Source organism: Hyla sarda, chromosome 1, assembly GCF_029499605.1.
Source record: "Hyla sarda isolate aHylSar1 chromosome 1, aHylSar1.hap1, whole genome shotgun sequence".
NCBI classification, from domain to species: Eukaryota; Metazoa; Chordata; class Amphibia; order Anura; family Hylidae; genus Hyla; species Hyla sarda.
The window spans coordinates 571,710,136-571,724,030 of NC_079189.1; the positions used below are offsets into that span (position 1 = coordinate 571,710,136).

Consider the following 13,895-nt stretch of genomic DNA (forward strand, 5'->3'; position numbering starts at 1 on the left):
TTGAGATATTTTGATGAAACATACATGTAACTTATATGTCAACTAAAAATATAGTAGGGTCAAATCAACCCGAACCCACCCCTTTAAGCGATCATTTTTTTTTTCATTTTTGTCTGAAGACTTCTGGTAAATCCCCTGATCACATTACTCTCGGGCTGCATAGATTACTCAGGAATTTCAAACATACTGCCTCCGAACCAATGGGATGGTAAAGTATAATTTAACTGTCCAGCAGGCAGGTGCAGAGAATAGTTAGTTAAGGGGGGATAGGATATGAGGTCGGGATATGAGGATGACATATCAGAATGGGATATGAGGTTGGGATATGAGGACCGTAAATGGGGATGGGATACGAGGACTGGATATGAGGATGGCATATAAGGACAGGATAAGAGGACAGGATATGAGTATGGGATATGAAGATGAAATACGAGGACGGGATATGAACATGGCATATAAGGATGGGATATGAGGACCCCTAGTTCTTCTTTTGTAATCAGGCCCTTTGAATAAGTCTTTCTCCTGAATGCTACCTCATGTAGTACCTCTGTAGTGGAACACGCTTGGCAGACACACTTTACTGTAATGCTGGGTTCACACAGCCTTTGCCTCTGAAATTCCTCCATGTTCACAGTGCAGCAGAATCCCATTGAATTCAATGGGATTACTGCAGCAGAATGTCTGTATGGAATATTCCTGCAGACTTATGCGTGGACATGTGAACATAGCCTTACAGTGCTGGTATGGTAGGCAAACTCCCACTGGAGTTGAGAGAGCTGGGAATAGGGGGGAGATGGATAGTCCTTCGCACTAATTGGATAAGGGGGTAGACATGTGATATATTACCAATGCTCTTACAGAGCAGTAGACTTTTGGGTAGAAATTGTTAACCCCTTGGACTCTATCCAAGGCTCAGTGCATGCATTAAAATTTTAATGTAATAGGCTACAGCCTTTAGGAGACAGACTTTAGACAGAGCAGCAAACCTATAAGTGACTACAGCCACCCTAACAGTGTTCAAAGTAGCAACAGGTTACTCCTCTCTGGGACATTACAATATGAGGATGACATAGGAGAATGGTATATGAGGTCAGGAAATAAGGCTGGAATATGGGGTGGAGATATGAGGACAGCATATGAGGTCATGATATAAAGGCGGGATATGAGGTTGAGATGTGAGTTTGTGAGGACTAATTTCTGTCAAGCAGGAGATGAGTACAGTGGAGATCAAAAGTTTGGGCACCCTAGGTAAAAAATTGTATTAACGTGCATAAAGAAGCCAAGGAAAGATGGAAAAATCTCCAAAAGGCATCAAATTACAGATTAGACATTCTTATAATATGTCAACAAAAGTTAGATTTTATTTCCATCATTTACACTTTCAAAATTACAGAAAACAAAAAAAATGGCATCTGCAAAAGTTTGGGCACCCTGCAGAACTTATAGCATGCTCTGCCCCCTTTGCAAAGCTGAGACCTGCCAGTGTCATGGATTGTTCTCAATCATCATCTGGGAAGACAAGGTGATGTCAATCTCAAAAGTTTTAAATGCCCAGACTCATCTGACCTTGCCCCAACAATCAGCACCATGGGTTCTTCTAAACAGTTGTCTAGAAATCTGAAACTGAAAATAGTTGACGCTCACAAAGCTGGAGAAGGTGATAAGAAGATAGCAAAATGTTTTCAGATGTCAATATCCTTTGTTCGGAATGTAATTAAGAAATGGCAGTCATCAGGAACAGTGGAAGTTAAAGCAAGATCTGGAAGACCAAGAAAAATATCAGACAGAACAGCTCGCAGGATTGTGAGAAAAACAAATCAAAACCAACGTTTGACAGCACAATCCCTCCAGAAAGATCTGGCAGACACTGGAGTTGTGGTACACTATTCCACTATAAAGAGATACTTGTACAAATATGGTCTTGATGGAAGAGTCATCAGCAGAAAACCTCTTCTATGTCCTCACCACAAAAATAAGCGTTTGAACTTTGCAAATGAACATATAGACAAGTCTGATGCATTTTGGAAACAAGTTCTGTGGACAGATGAGGTAAATATTGAACTTTTTGGCCGGAATGAGCAAAGGTACATTTGGAGAAGAAGGGGAACAGAATTTAATGAAAAGAACCTCTGTCCAACTGTTAAGCATGGGGGTGGATCAATTATGCTTTGGGATTGTATTGCAGCCAGTGGCACAGGGAGCATCTCACGAGTAGAAGGAAAAATGAATTTAATAAAATGTCAGCAAATTTTGAATGCTAACTTGATGCCATCTGTGAAAAAGCTGAAGTTAAAGAGAGGATGGCTTCTACAAATGGATAATGATCCTAAACACAACTCGAAATCCACAGGGGATTACATCAAGAGGCGTAAACTGAAGGTTTTGCCATGGCCTTCACAATCTCCTGAACTCAACATAATTGAAAATCTATGGATAGACCTTAAAAGAGCAGTGCGTGACAGACAGCCCAGAAATCTCAAAAGAACTGGAAGACTTTTGTAAGGAAGAATGGGCAAAGATACCTCAAACAAGAATTGAAAGACTCTTGGCTGGCTACAAAAAGCATTTGCAAGCTATGATACTTGCCAAAGGGGGCAGTACAACATATTAACTCTGCAAGGTGCCAAAACCTTTGCAGACACCATTTTTTTGTTTTCTGTTATTTTAAAAGTGTAAAAGATGGAAATAAAATCTAACTTTTGTTGACATATAAGAATGTCTAATCTGTCATTTGATGCCTTTTAGAGATTTTTCCATCTTTCCTTTGCTTCTTTATTCACATTAATACAAATTTTTACCTGGCGTGCCCAAACTTTTGATCCCCACTGTAGAACGTAAATAAGTTCATGTCCATGCTTTCTTGGAGGTGTATTTTATGTAATTGTGCACATTGCTGATTCATCCTGTTGATCACCTAGTGATTGACTATTGTTTATGATATTCACAGCTCCACCTACATATGTATTTTGAACGATCCAATGTTATTGTGATGAGGCGCTCCACCTGCTCATCCTCAGGTTTTGTGGGAGTAAACATGTTAATCCTCATGTCAGACAATTATTTTCTATTGAATACAGTAGCTGTCATCATTCAGTGTCCTGTAAGGCTATGATAAACCGTCATGTATCTGACTCATCAAAGAATGTCTAATTTTCACAAGGTATGCATCCTTCAGGCTTACAACCGTTGTTAAACACCCCAACTCTAAAGAAATTCTCAATAACACCCTATGTAGTACACTATGCAATTAATACAGCAGATTTTAGTTTGTCAGGTGTAGAAGTGCTAAGATTCATATCTAGTACAAATTATCATGATTGCAGAGGCTCCATCCCATCGTACATGTTCATTGTATTCTCCACTTTAAATGGGCACTGTCATGAAGTAAAAAAATTGATATGTTGTAGTACTTAAGTACTACAACATATCTCTAATATACTTTAATTTAAAAAAGTGATTTTAAACAAGTTTAAAATCACTTTTAAATTCGTCCACTAGGGGTCGCCCTCCTAGTGGCCGAATGCATTCAGCAGTGACGTCACCACTGAATTTCGACTCATTTCAGCCTGGCAATGAGTCGAAATTCAGGCACTGCTGTGCTCGCTCCCGCCTGTCAATCAAACAGGCAAGAGCGAGCATGCTGATAGCTGGGGCTGCGCGCATTGGCCAGCTCCACTGGCCTTGCACGCGGCCCCGCCCACCCGCCCCCGTTACCCTGTACGGAGGCAGCGCGCGCACTCATTGCTGCGCTGATCCTCCGGATGGGTAAGTCTGATCTGAGGTCTTATATTAGCCGGGTCTCGGCTGTAATATCATGCACGGCAGGCCGGCGATGCTCCTCTACTCCTCCTCCCTGGATAGCACAGGTAAACAGGGAGGAGGAGACCCCGGAGCTGCCTGCCGTGCTATTGGCAGATCATCTATGCGCGCTCCCGACAGGAGCGCTGCATAGACGATCTGAGGGCGGAAGCAAGCGCCCAGCAAGGCATCAGTGACGTCGTGCCTGCTGGGAAGCGCTGCTTCCTGCCCAGCTTTATAGAGCAGATTTAGATACACTAAATCTGCTCTATTAAAGCGATTACATTTTTTTTTAAAGCCAGGTAGGGGGTTAGGGCTAGATTACTAATAGGTAGGGACATATTAGATTATATATTACTTGGTGGGAGCTACACTTTAAGTTTACCTGTCATTAAAACATTTTCGAACATGTCCTATGGACATTTGAAAAGTGTTCTGACTGACCAACTTACTGTCATTACGACCAGCTCTGACAGATACTGTCAGCCCTGAATACTTATTGTAAGGTGAAAGTTAAATCAGCTGCAACGCCAGTGCTCACACTTTCTGAGGTCAGGATATATAAACTGGGCAGCTTCTGCTGCAGTCAGACGCCAGTGATTTATCCCTTCCCCAGCATATATGTTCCCTATGCCCGACTAATCTTCTGACCTCCTTTGACACAACCTTCTGCCTGTTTTCCGATGTTGCAATTGCCTTCTGATTTTGTACCATGCTGCTCTCTATTTTTGACATAGCTTGTCCTATCTGTATCTTTGCCTCTGTGACCTTATCTTCCAGTAGGTTACTGACTTGGTTTGTTTGACTAGTCTGATGCTCCTGAATGTGGTCCAGTGTGAAGACTGTTAGCCAGTTGGGGGCACTGCTTCCTATCCCTACGTGACACTTACATTATGGGGGACATTTACTAATCTAGTCTATTCTGGGTATGCTTATAGACCAGTGTGTGTGGTAGTCTCCTGTCTATTGTGCTCCTAATTTATCAAAGGTCTCACAGCCCTTGATAAATTCTGTGCACAGACTTCAGGATCTACAGCTTAAACTGCATTTAGACCTGCTCCAGCATGGTCTGACATTTCAGCGTATTTTGGGCACATGCGACTTGTCGCACAAAAGTCGCACTTGATAAATTCAGCACCAATGCATTTTCCAATGCATTTCTGTCTAAAATAGACTTGCATGCATCATGTTCTAAAAATCCTCTACAACAAAAGTTGCAGAAAAGTCGCACATATTTAGACTGCGACTTTCTGTGCGACAAATTTAGACAGGAAAAATCAGTCTAAATCCTTTGATAAATCTCCCCCTATGAGTCTGTTCTGGTCACTCGACACAGAGACAGGAGAAAATGCGTTAAGCGGACACGTCTCCTTGCTCATTTTAATGGTTAGTTGGAGTCTGAAGACTCCAACCGATAAAAACGTAACAGTTCTATAAAAAAAAAACACCAAAAGATTTTTTATAATAACAGAAACACTTTAAAAAGGTTGTCAAGCCTTATACACTTCATAGGCTATTCTTAAGATAGGCAAACAATAATAGATTGTAGAGGATTAAAAAAACGTGACTCTTTTATTGTAAACATAACACCAGACAGGTTGTGTATGAAATTGCAGTTTGGCCCTATTAAAGTGAGCAGGGTTTAGCAGCAAAAATAAAAAGACAACAACCACGTTTTTATAATGCTGTACCCCTGTGCTGATCAGCGACCAAAATGGATCTCCATTCCTTCTTTAAAGGAAATCTGTCAGCTGCAATTCACATTCTAAACTGCTGACCCTGTTAGATAGCTGTTCAGTGTGGTGTCCTGGTGCGGAGCACACCTGTCTATCTGCGCTGTCAGGTGGATGTCACTTTAATGTGTCTGCTCCGGCCCACAGTTCCAAGGTTAAATGTCTAGTGTTTTATATTATATTTAAATGTATTGCCATTTATTTAGTGTCTTTATACTTTCTCTGCCATGAAAATGTTAACTGTAACTGTGTGGGAGGATGCATATGGAGTCACATGTGTACTTTGACCAATCGGGGCCTCCTGCCCTGCTCCTCCGGGTCTGTATAGATAGGGCTAGTTAGTGAGTAGTGTGAGCTCAGTCATTGCTATGTGAAAAATTTCAGTAGTATACCTGCCCCATACCTCTAAAGGAGACAGGTTTCATTTCTTTCTTCTTAGTCTACCTTTTTCCAGAGTGGTTGTCTGCCCATACACAGATTACGCCGGTCAAGTAGTCCATTAGTCAAGTCTGTCCATGGTCAAGTTCAGGTAAATCAGCTTTGGGGAGAAGTGCCAAGAGAGCTGACGAGCCCCATACCAACCAAAGGATAATGTGAGGGGACACATTTGGCAGCTACGGTCCACACAAGTCCACGCTGGTACCCCGTTACAGTTCTCACTAAAACTGAACTGTACTTGTTATTTCACCTGTCTGCGATTTCTGAAGTAAAGTTCCAAAGTGGTTTCCCTAACCTTGCATTTATGGTATTCCTTACCCGATGCTTGGCACCTGCAAACATTTACCCTGGTCACATCACCCCACAGTACACCAATGTTAGGATTCGGCAGGCTGGAGGTGGATCCTCTGTGTCAGAGAGGGATTGATGTGGACCGTACCGGTGGACCGGTTCTAAGTTGCTACTGGTATTCACCAGAGCCCGCCGCAAAGCGGGATGGTCTTGCTGAGGTGGTAGCAACCAGGTTGTATCCACCGGTAACGGCTCAACCTCTCTGACTGCTGAGACAGGCGCGGTACAAAAGGACAAGGCAAGAGCAAGGTCGGACATAGCAGAAGGTCAGGGCAGGCAGCAAGGGTCGTAGTCAGGGGCAACAGCAGAAGGTCTGGAACACAGGCTATGGACATACACTAAACGCTTTCTCTGGCACAAGGCAACAAGATCCGGCCAGGAAGTGAAGGGGAAGTGAGGTTATATGAGCAGGGAGCAGGTGGAGGCTAATTAGACAGATTGGTCCAGGCACCAATCATTGGTGCACTGGCCCATTAAATCTTAGAGAGCTGGCGCGCGCGCGCCCTAGAGAGTGGAGCCACGCGCGCCAGAACGTGACAGCCGGGGACCGGGACGGGTAAGTGGCTTGGGATGCGATTCGCGAGCGGGCGCGTCCCGCTATGCGAATCGCATCCCCTTCGTGAATGTCAGTGCAACGCTCCCGGTCAGCGGGTCTGACCGGGGCGCTGCAGAGAGGAGAACGCCGCGAGCGCTCCGGGGAGGAGCAGGGACCTGGAGCGCTCGGCGTAACAACCAACATGTCATTAACCCCAGCTCTCCACATTAGGACAAGGAGATACATAGTACCTTGCATATATTTGTCTGTATTTCCTTAACATAGAAAAATGCTTTTATTCTCTGGTAAAGTGCTGATTGCTTGAATGCCTCCTCACTTCCCCTCCCATCACTGCTTGATTGACAGTCAGCTGGAAGCCGAGTCCTGTTTCCAAATCTCCCACCTGCGTACAATGGCCATCATTTACTATTGCAAACCCGACATGTTTTGTCGGGTTGTGCACCAGATACTGGCGCATTGCGCCAGAAATTCTGTCTGTGTCAGAATTTGCACCAGAATTCAGAAAACCCTGACTAACTCTTCATTTTACTGAGAAATCCTGAAAAAGGGGCGTGGTCATCAGGAAAAGGGGACGTGGTCATCAAAAAGGGGCATGTCCCCGACATTTTCACAAAAACCCAACATATTTACTGTCACGATGCCGGCTGGCAGGTAGTGGACCCTCTGTGCCAGAGAGGGATTGGCGTGGACCGTGCTAGTGGACCGGTTCTAAGCCACTACTGGTTTTCACCAGAGCCCGCCGCAAAGCGGGATGGTCTTGCTGCGGCGGTAGTGACCAGGTCGTATCCACTAGCAACGGCTCACCTCTCTGGCTGCTGAAGATAGGCGCGGTACAAGGGAGTAGGCAGAAGCAAGGTCGGACGTAGCAGAAGGTCGGGGCAGGCAGCAAGGATCGTAGTCAGGGGCAACGGCAGAAGGTCTGGAAACACAGGCAAGGAACACACAAGGAACGCTTTCACTGGCACTAAGGCAACAAGATCCGGCAAGGGAGTGCAAGGGAAGTGAGGTAATATAGGGAAGTGCACAGGTGAAAACCCTAATTGGAACCACTGCGCCAATCAGCGGCGCAGTGGCCCTTTAAATCGCAGAGACCCGGCGCGCGCGCCCTAGGGAGCGGGGCCGCGCGCGCCGGGACAGAACAGACGGGGAGCGAGTCAGGTAGGGGAGCCGGGGTGCGCATCGCGAGCGGGCGCTACCCGCATCGCGAATCGCATCCCGGCTGGCAGCGGGATCGCAGCGCCCCGGGTCAGAGGACGTGACCGGAGCGCTGCAGCGGAGGGAGTGAAGCGAGCGCTCCGGGGAGGAGCGGGGACCCGGAGCGCTCGGCGTAACAGTACCCCCCCCCTTGGGTCTCCCCCTCTTCTTGGAGCCTGAGAACCTGAGGAGCAGACTTTTGTCAAGGATGTTGTCCTCAGGTTCCCAGGATCTCTCTTCAGGACCACAACCCTCCCAGTCTACTAAAAAAAAATTTTTCCCTCTGACCTTTTTGGCAGCCAAAATTTCCTTGACCGAGAAGACGTCCGAGGAGCCGGAAACAGGAGTGGGAGGAACAGATTTGGGAGAAAAACGGTTGAGGATGAGTGGTTTGAGAAGAGAGACGTGAAAGGCATTAGGGATACGAAGAGAAGGAGGAAGAAGAAGTTTATAAGAGACAGGATTAATTTGACACAAAATTTTGAAAGGACCAAGATAGCGTGGTCCCAACTTGTAGCTAGGGACACGGAAGCGGACATATTTAGCGGAGAGCCATACCTTGTCTCCAGGGGAAAAAACGGGGGGAGCTCTTCTTTTCTTATCCGCGAACCTCTTCATGCGTGAAGAAGCCTGTAAGAGAGAATTTTGGGTCTCTCTCCATATAATGGAAAGGTCACGAGAAATTTCATCCACAGCGGGCAGACCAGAGGGCAAGGGGGTAGGGAGGGGGGGAAGAGGGTGACGGCCGTACACCACGAAAAATGGGGATTTGGAGGAAGATTCAGAGACCCTGAAGTTATACGAGAATTCGGCCCATGGAAGGAGATCTGCCCAGTCATCCTGGCGGGAGGAAACAAAATGTCGCAAATAATCACCCAGGATCTGGTTAATTCTTTCTACTTGTCCATTGGACTGGGGATGATATGCAGAGGAAAAATTTAATTTAATCTTGAGTTGTTTACAGAGAGCCCTCCAGAATTTAGACACGAATTGGACCCCTCTATCCGAGACAATCTGCGTAGGCAACCCGTGAAGACGAAAAATGTGTACAAAAAATTGTTTAGCCAACTGAGGCGCAGAAGGAAGACCAGGAAGAGGGATGAAATGTGCCATTTTGGAGAATCGATCAACGACCACCCAAATAACGGTGTTGCCACGGGAAGGGGGTAAATCAGTAATAAAATCCATACCAATCAGAGACCAAGGCTGTTCGGGGAACGGCAGAGGATGAAGAAAACCAGCGGGCTTCTGGCGAGGAGTCTTATCCCGGGCACAGATAGTGCAGGCTCGCACAAAGTCCCCAACATCCGTCTCCAGAGTCGGCCACCAATAGAAGCGGGAGATGAGTTGCACAGATTTCTTGATGCCCGCATGACCTGCGAGATGGGAGGAGTGACCCCATTTGAGGATTCCGAGGCGTTGGCGTGGAGAAACAAAGGTCTTTCCTGGAGGAGTCTGCCTGATGGAGGCAGGAGAAGTGGAGATCAGGCAGTCAGGTGGAATGATGTGTTGCGGAGGGAGATCAACTTCTGAGGCATCCGAGGAACGAGAGAGAGCATCGGCCCTAATGTTCTTATCGGCAGGACGAAAGTGAATCTCAAAATTAAATCGGGCAAAGAACAGAGACCACCGGGCCTGGCGAGGATTCAGCCGTTGGGCAGACTGGAGGTAGGAGAGGTTCTTGTGGTCGGTGTAGATAATAACAGGAAATCTTGATCCCTCCAGCAGATGCCTCCATTCCTCAAGTGCTAATTTGATGGCTAGAAGCTCTCGATCCCCGATGGAGTAGTTCCTCTCCGCTGGAGAGAAGGTCCTAGAGAAAAAACCACAAGTGACAGCATGCCCGGAAGAATTTTTTTGTAGAAGAACAGCTCCAGCTCCCACTGAGGAGGCATCAACCTCCAATAGGAAGGGTTTGGAAGGGTCAGGTCTGGAGAGCACGGGAGCCGAAGAAAAGGCAGACTTGAGTCGTTTAAAGGAGTCTTCTGCTTGAGGAGGCCAGGACTTGGGATCAGCATTTTTTTTGGTTAAAGCCACGATAGGAGCCACAATGGTAGAAAAATGTGGAATAAATTGCCTGTAATAATTGGCGAACCCCAAAAAGCGTTGGATAGCACGGAGTCCGGAGGGGCGTGGCCAATCTAAGACGGCAGAGAGTTTGTCTGGATCCATCTGTAGTCCCTGGCCAGAGACCAAATATCCTAGAAAAGGAAGAGATTGGCATTCAAACAGACATTTCTCAATTTTGGCATAGAGTTGGTTGTCACGAAGTCTCTGAAGAACCATACGGACATGCTGGCGGTGTTCTTCTAGATTGGCAGAAAAAATTAGGATATCGTCCAGATATACAACAACACAGGAGTATAACAGATCACGAAAAATTTCATTGACAAAGTCTTGGAAGACGGCAGGGGCATTGCACAGTCCAAAGGGCATGACCAGATACTCAAAGTGTCCATCTCTGGTGTTAAATGCCGTTTTCCACTCGTCCCCCTCTCTGATGCGGATGAGGTTATAGGCGCCTCTTAAGTCCAATTTAGTGAAGATGTGGGCACCTTGGAGGCGATCAAAGAGTTCAGAGATGAGGGGTAAGGGGTAGCGGTTCTTAACCGTGATTTTATTAAGACCGCGGTAGTCAATGCAAGGACGTAGGGAGCCATCTTTTTTGGACACAGAGAAAAATCCGGCTCCGGCAGGAGAGGAGGATTTACGGATAAAGCCCTTTTTTAGATTCTCCTGGACGTATTCGGACATGGCAAGAGTCTCTGGGGCAGAGAGAGGATAAATTCTGCCCCGGGGTGGAGTAGTACCCGGGAGGAGGTCGATAGGGCAATCATAAGGCCTGTGAGGAGGTAGAGTCTCAGCTTGTTTTTTGCAGAAAACATCCGCGAAGTCCATATAGGCCTTAGGGAGACCGGTTACTGGAGGAACCACAGAGTTACGGCAAGGGTTACTGGGAACCGGTTTTAGACAGTTCTTGGAACAAGAGGACCCCCAACTCTTGATCTCCCCAGTGGACCAATCCAGGGTTGGGGAATGAAGTTGAAGCCAGGGAAGTCCAAGGAGAATCTCCGAGGTGCAATTGGGGAGGACCAAAAGTTCAATCCTCTCATGATGAGATCCGATGCTCATAACAAGGGGCTCCGTGCGGAAACGTATGGTACAGTCCAATCTTTCATTATTTACACAATTGATGTAGAGGGGTCTGGCGAGACTGGTCACCGGGATGTTGAACCTGTTGACGAGAGAGGCCAAAATAAAATTTCCTGCAGATCCAGAGTCCAAGAAGGCTACTGTAGGGAAGGAGAAGGCAGAGGCAGACATCCGCACAGGCACAGTAAGACGTGGAGAAGCAGAGTAGACATCAAGGACTGTCTCACCTTTGTGCGGAGTCAGCGTACGTCTTTCCAGGCGGGGAGGACGGATAGGACAATCCCTCAGGAAGTGTTCGGTACTAGCACAGTACAGGCAGAGGTTCTCCATACGGCGTCGTGTCCTCTCTTGAGGTGTCAGGCGAGACCGGTCGACCTGCATAGCCTCCACGGCGGGAGGCACAGGAACAGATTGCAGGGGACCAGAGGAGAGAGGAGCCGAGGAGACGAAACGCCTCGTGCGAACAGAGTCCATATCTTGGCGGAGTTCCTGACGCCTTTCAGAAAAACGCATGTCAATGCGAGTGGCTAGGTGAATAACTTCATGTAGATTAGCAGGAATTTCTCGTGCGGCCAGAACATCTTTAATGTTGCTGGATAGGCCTTTTTTGAAGGTCGCGCAGAGGGCCTCATTATTCCAGGACAATTCTGAAGCAAGTGTACGGAATTGTACGGCATACTCGCCAACGGAAGAATTACCCTGGACCAGGTTCAACAGGGCAGTCTCAGCAGAAGAGGCTCGGGCAGGTTCCTAAAAGACACTTCGGATTTCCGAGAAGAAGGAGTGTACAGAGGCAGTGACGGGGTCATTGCGGTCCCAGAGCGGTGTGGCCCATGACAGGGCTTTTCCGGACAGAAGACTGACTACGAAAGCCACCTTAGACCTTTCAGTGGGAAACAGGTCCGACATCATCTCCAGATGCAGGGAACATTGGGAAAGAAAGCCACGGCAAAACTTAGAGTCCCCATCAAATTTATCCGGCAAGGATAAGCGTATCCCAGGAGCGGCCACTCGCTGCGGAGGAGGTGCAGGAGCTGGCGGAGGAGATGACTGCTGAAGCTGTGGTAGCAACTGTTGTAGCATAACGGTCAGTTGAGACAGCTGTTGGCCTTGTTGCGCTATCTGTTGTGACTGCTGGGCGACCACCGTGGTGAGGTCAGCGACAACTGGCAGAGGAACTTCAGCGGGATCCATGGCCGGATCTACTGTCACGATGCCGGCTGGCAGGTAGTGGACCCTCTGTGCCAGAGAGGGATTGGCGTGGACCGTGCTAGTGGACCGGTTCTAAGCCACTACTGGTTTTCACCAGAGCCCGCCGCAAAGCGGGATGGTCTTGCTGCGGCGGTAGTGACCAGGTCGTATCCACTAGCAACGGCTCACCTCTCTGGCTGCTGAAGATAGGCGCGGTACAAGGGAGTAGGCAGAAGCAAGGTCGGACGTAGCAGAAGGTCGGGGCAGGCAGCAAGGATCGTAGTCAGGGGCAACGGCAGAAGGTCTGGAAACACAGGCAAGGAACACACAAGGAACGCTTTCACTGGCACTAAGGCAACAAGATCCGGCAAGGGAGTGCAAGGGAAGTGAGGTAATATAGGGAAGTGCACAGGTGAAAACCCTAATTGGAACCACTGCGCCAATCAGCGGCGCAGTGGCCCTTTAAATCGCAGAGACCCGGCGCGCGCGCGCCCTAGGGAGCGGGGCCGCGCGCGCCGGGACAGAACAGACGGGGAGCGAGTCAGGTAGGGGAGCCGGGGTGCGCATCGCGAGCGGGCGCTACCCGCATCGCGAATCGCATCCCGGCTGGCAGCGGGATCGCAGCGCCCCGGGTCAGAGGACGTGACCGGAGCGCTGCAGCGGAGGGAGTGAAGCGAGCGCTCCGGGGAGGAGCGGGGACCCGGAGCGCTCGGCGTAACATTTACTAAGGTTTCCACAGAAAATTTAGTGGATTTGAGCTGAGGAAACCCCCACAGATCAGAGCATGTGTAAAAAAAAACAAAATGTAGGGAAAAGTGCAAAATGTAGGGAAACCTTACTGTGGAATACTGTGGGAAAAAAATTGTAGGGAATGAAAACCCACAAAGAAACCTACACTCTACTCTTAGTAAATCAGGGCCAATGTCTAAACAGAGCAGAAACATGATTTCAAAACAGAGCTCGGCTACTGGCTGACTGTCAATCAAGGAGTAGAGGGTGGCGAGGAGGCGTCTCAGCCCTCAGTCCTTTAGGGGTTTGGAAACGCCTCTTTGACTTTTTGCACCAATAAATAAAAGCATGTTTTATTTTATTAAAGCATAGAAAGATATGTAAGCAGTTTAAAACAACAATTACAGCTGACAGATTCCCCTTATTCAGTTATTCTGTGGGGTCCCAGAAATCTCAATTTACTACTACAGAAATGTGGTATAGCTCTATTTACTTGCAATACCACATTTCACCACTGCAGACCGAAAACTTTCCATAAATATTTTTGCAATAGCGCCATCTCCCATTTTAATTTACTTTGGATGTTATTTAGCGAACACCAACATGTTTAAACTATTAAATCCCTAGATTAGTCATTTTCTATAAATAGGAAACTCATTATTTTAATCAAAACAAACATTTCCTTGTCATATTAAGCTATAAGATAAGCAAATATTAAACCTGTTTAACCCATTTAAATATATGGCTGACAT

General features: G+C 47.2%; 1 protein-coding gene across 4 annotated transcripts in view; it reads right to left on the bottom strand.

Moving 5' to 3' along the window:
• The window catches only part of ZBTB7C (zinc finger and BTB domain containing 7C), a 281,395-nt gene that overhangs the window by 89,193 nt on the left and 178,307 nt on the right, over positions 1 to 13,895 (bottom strand). The gene's annotated exons all lie outside the window — the stretch shown is intronic.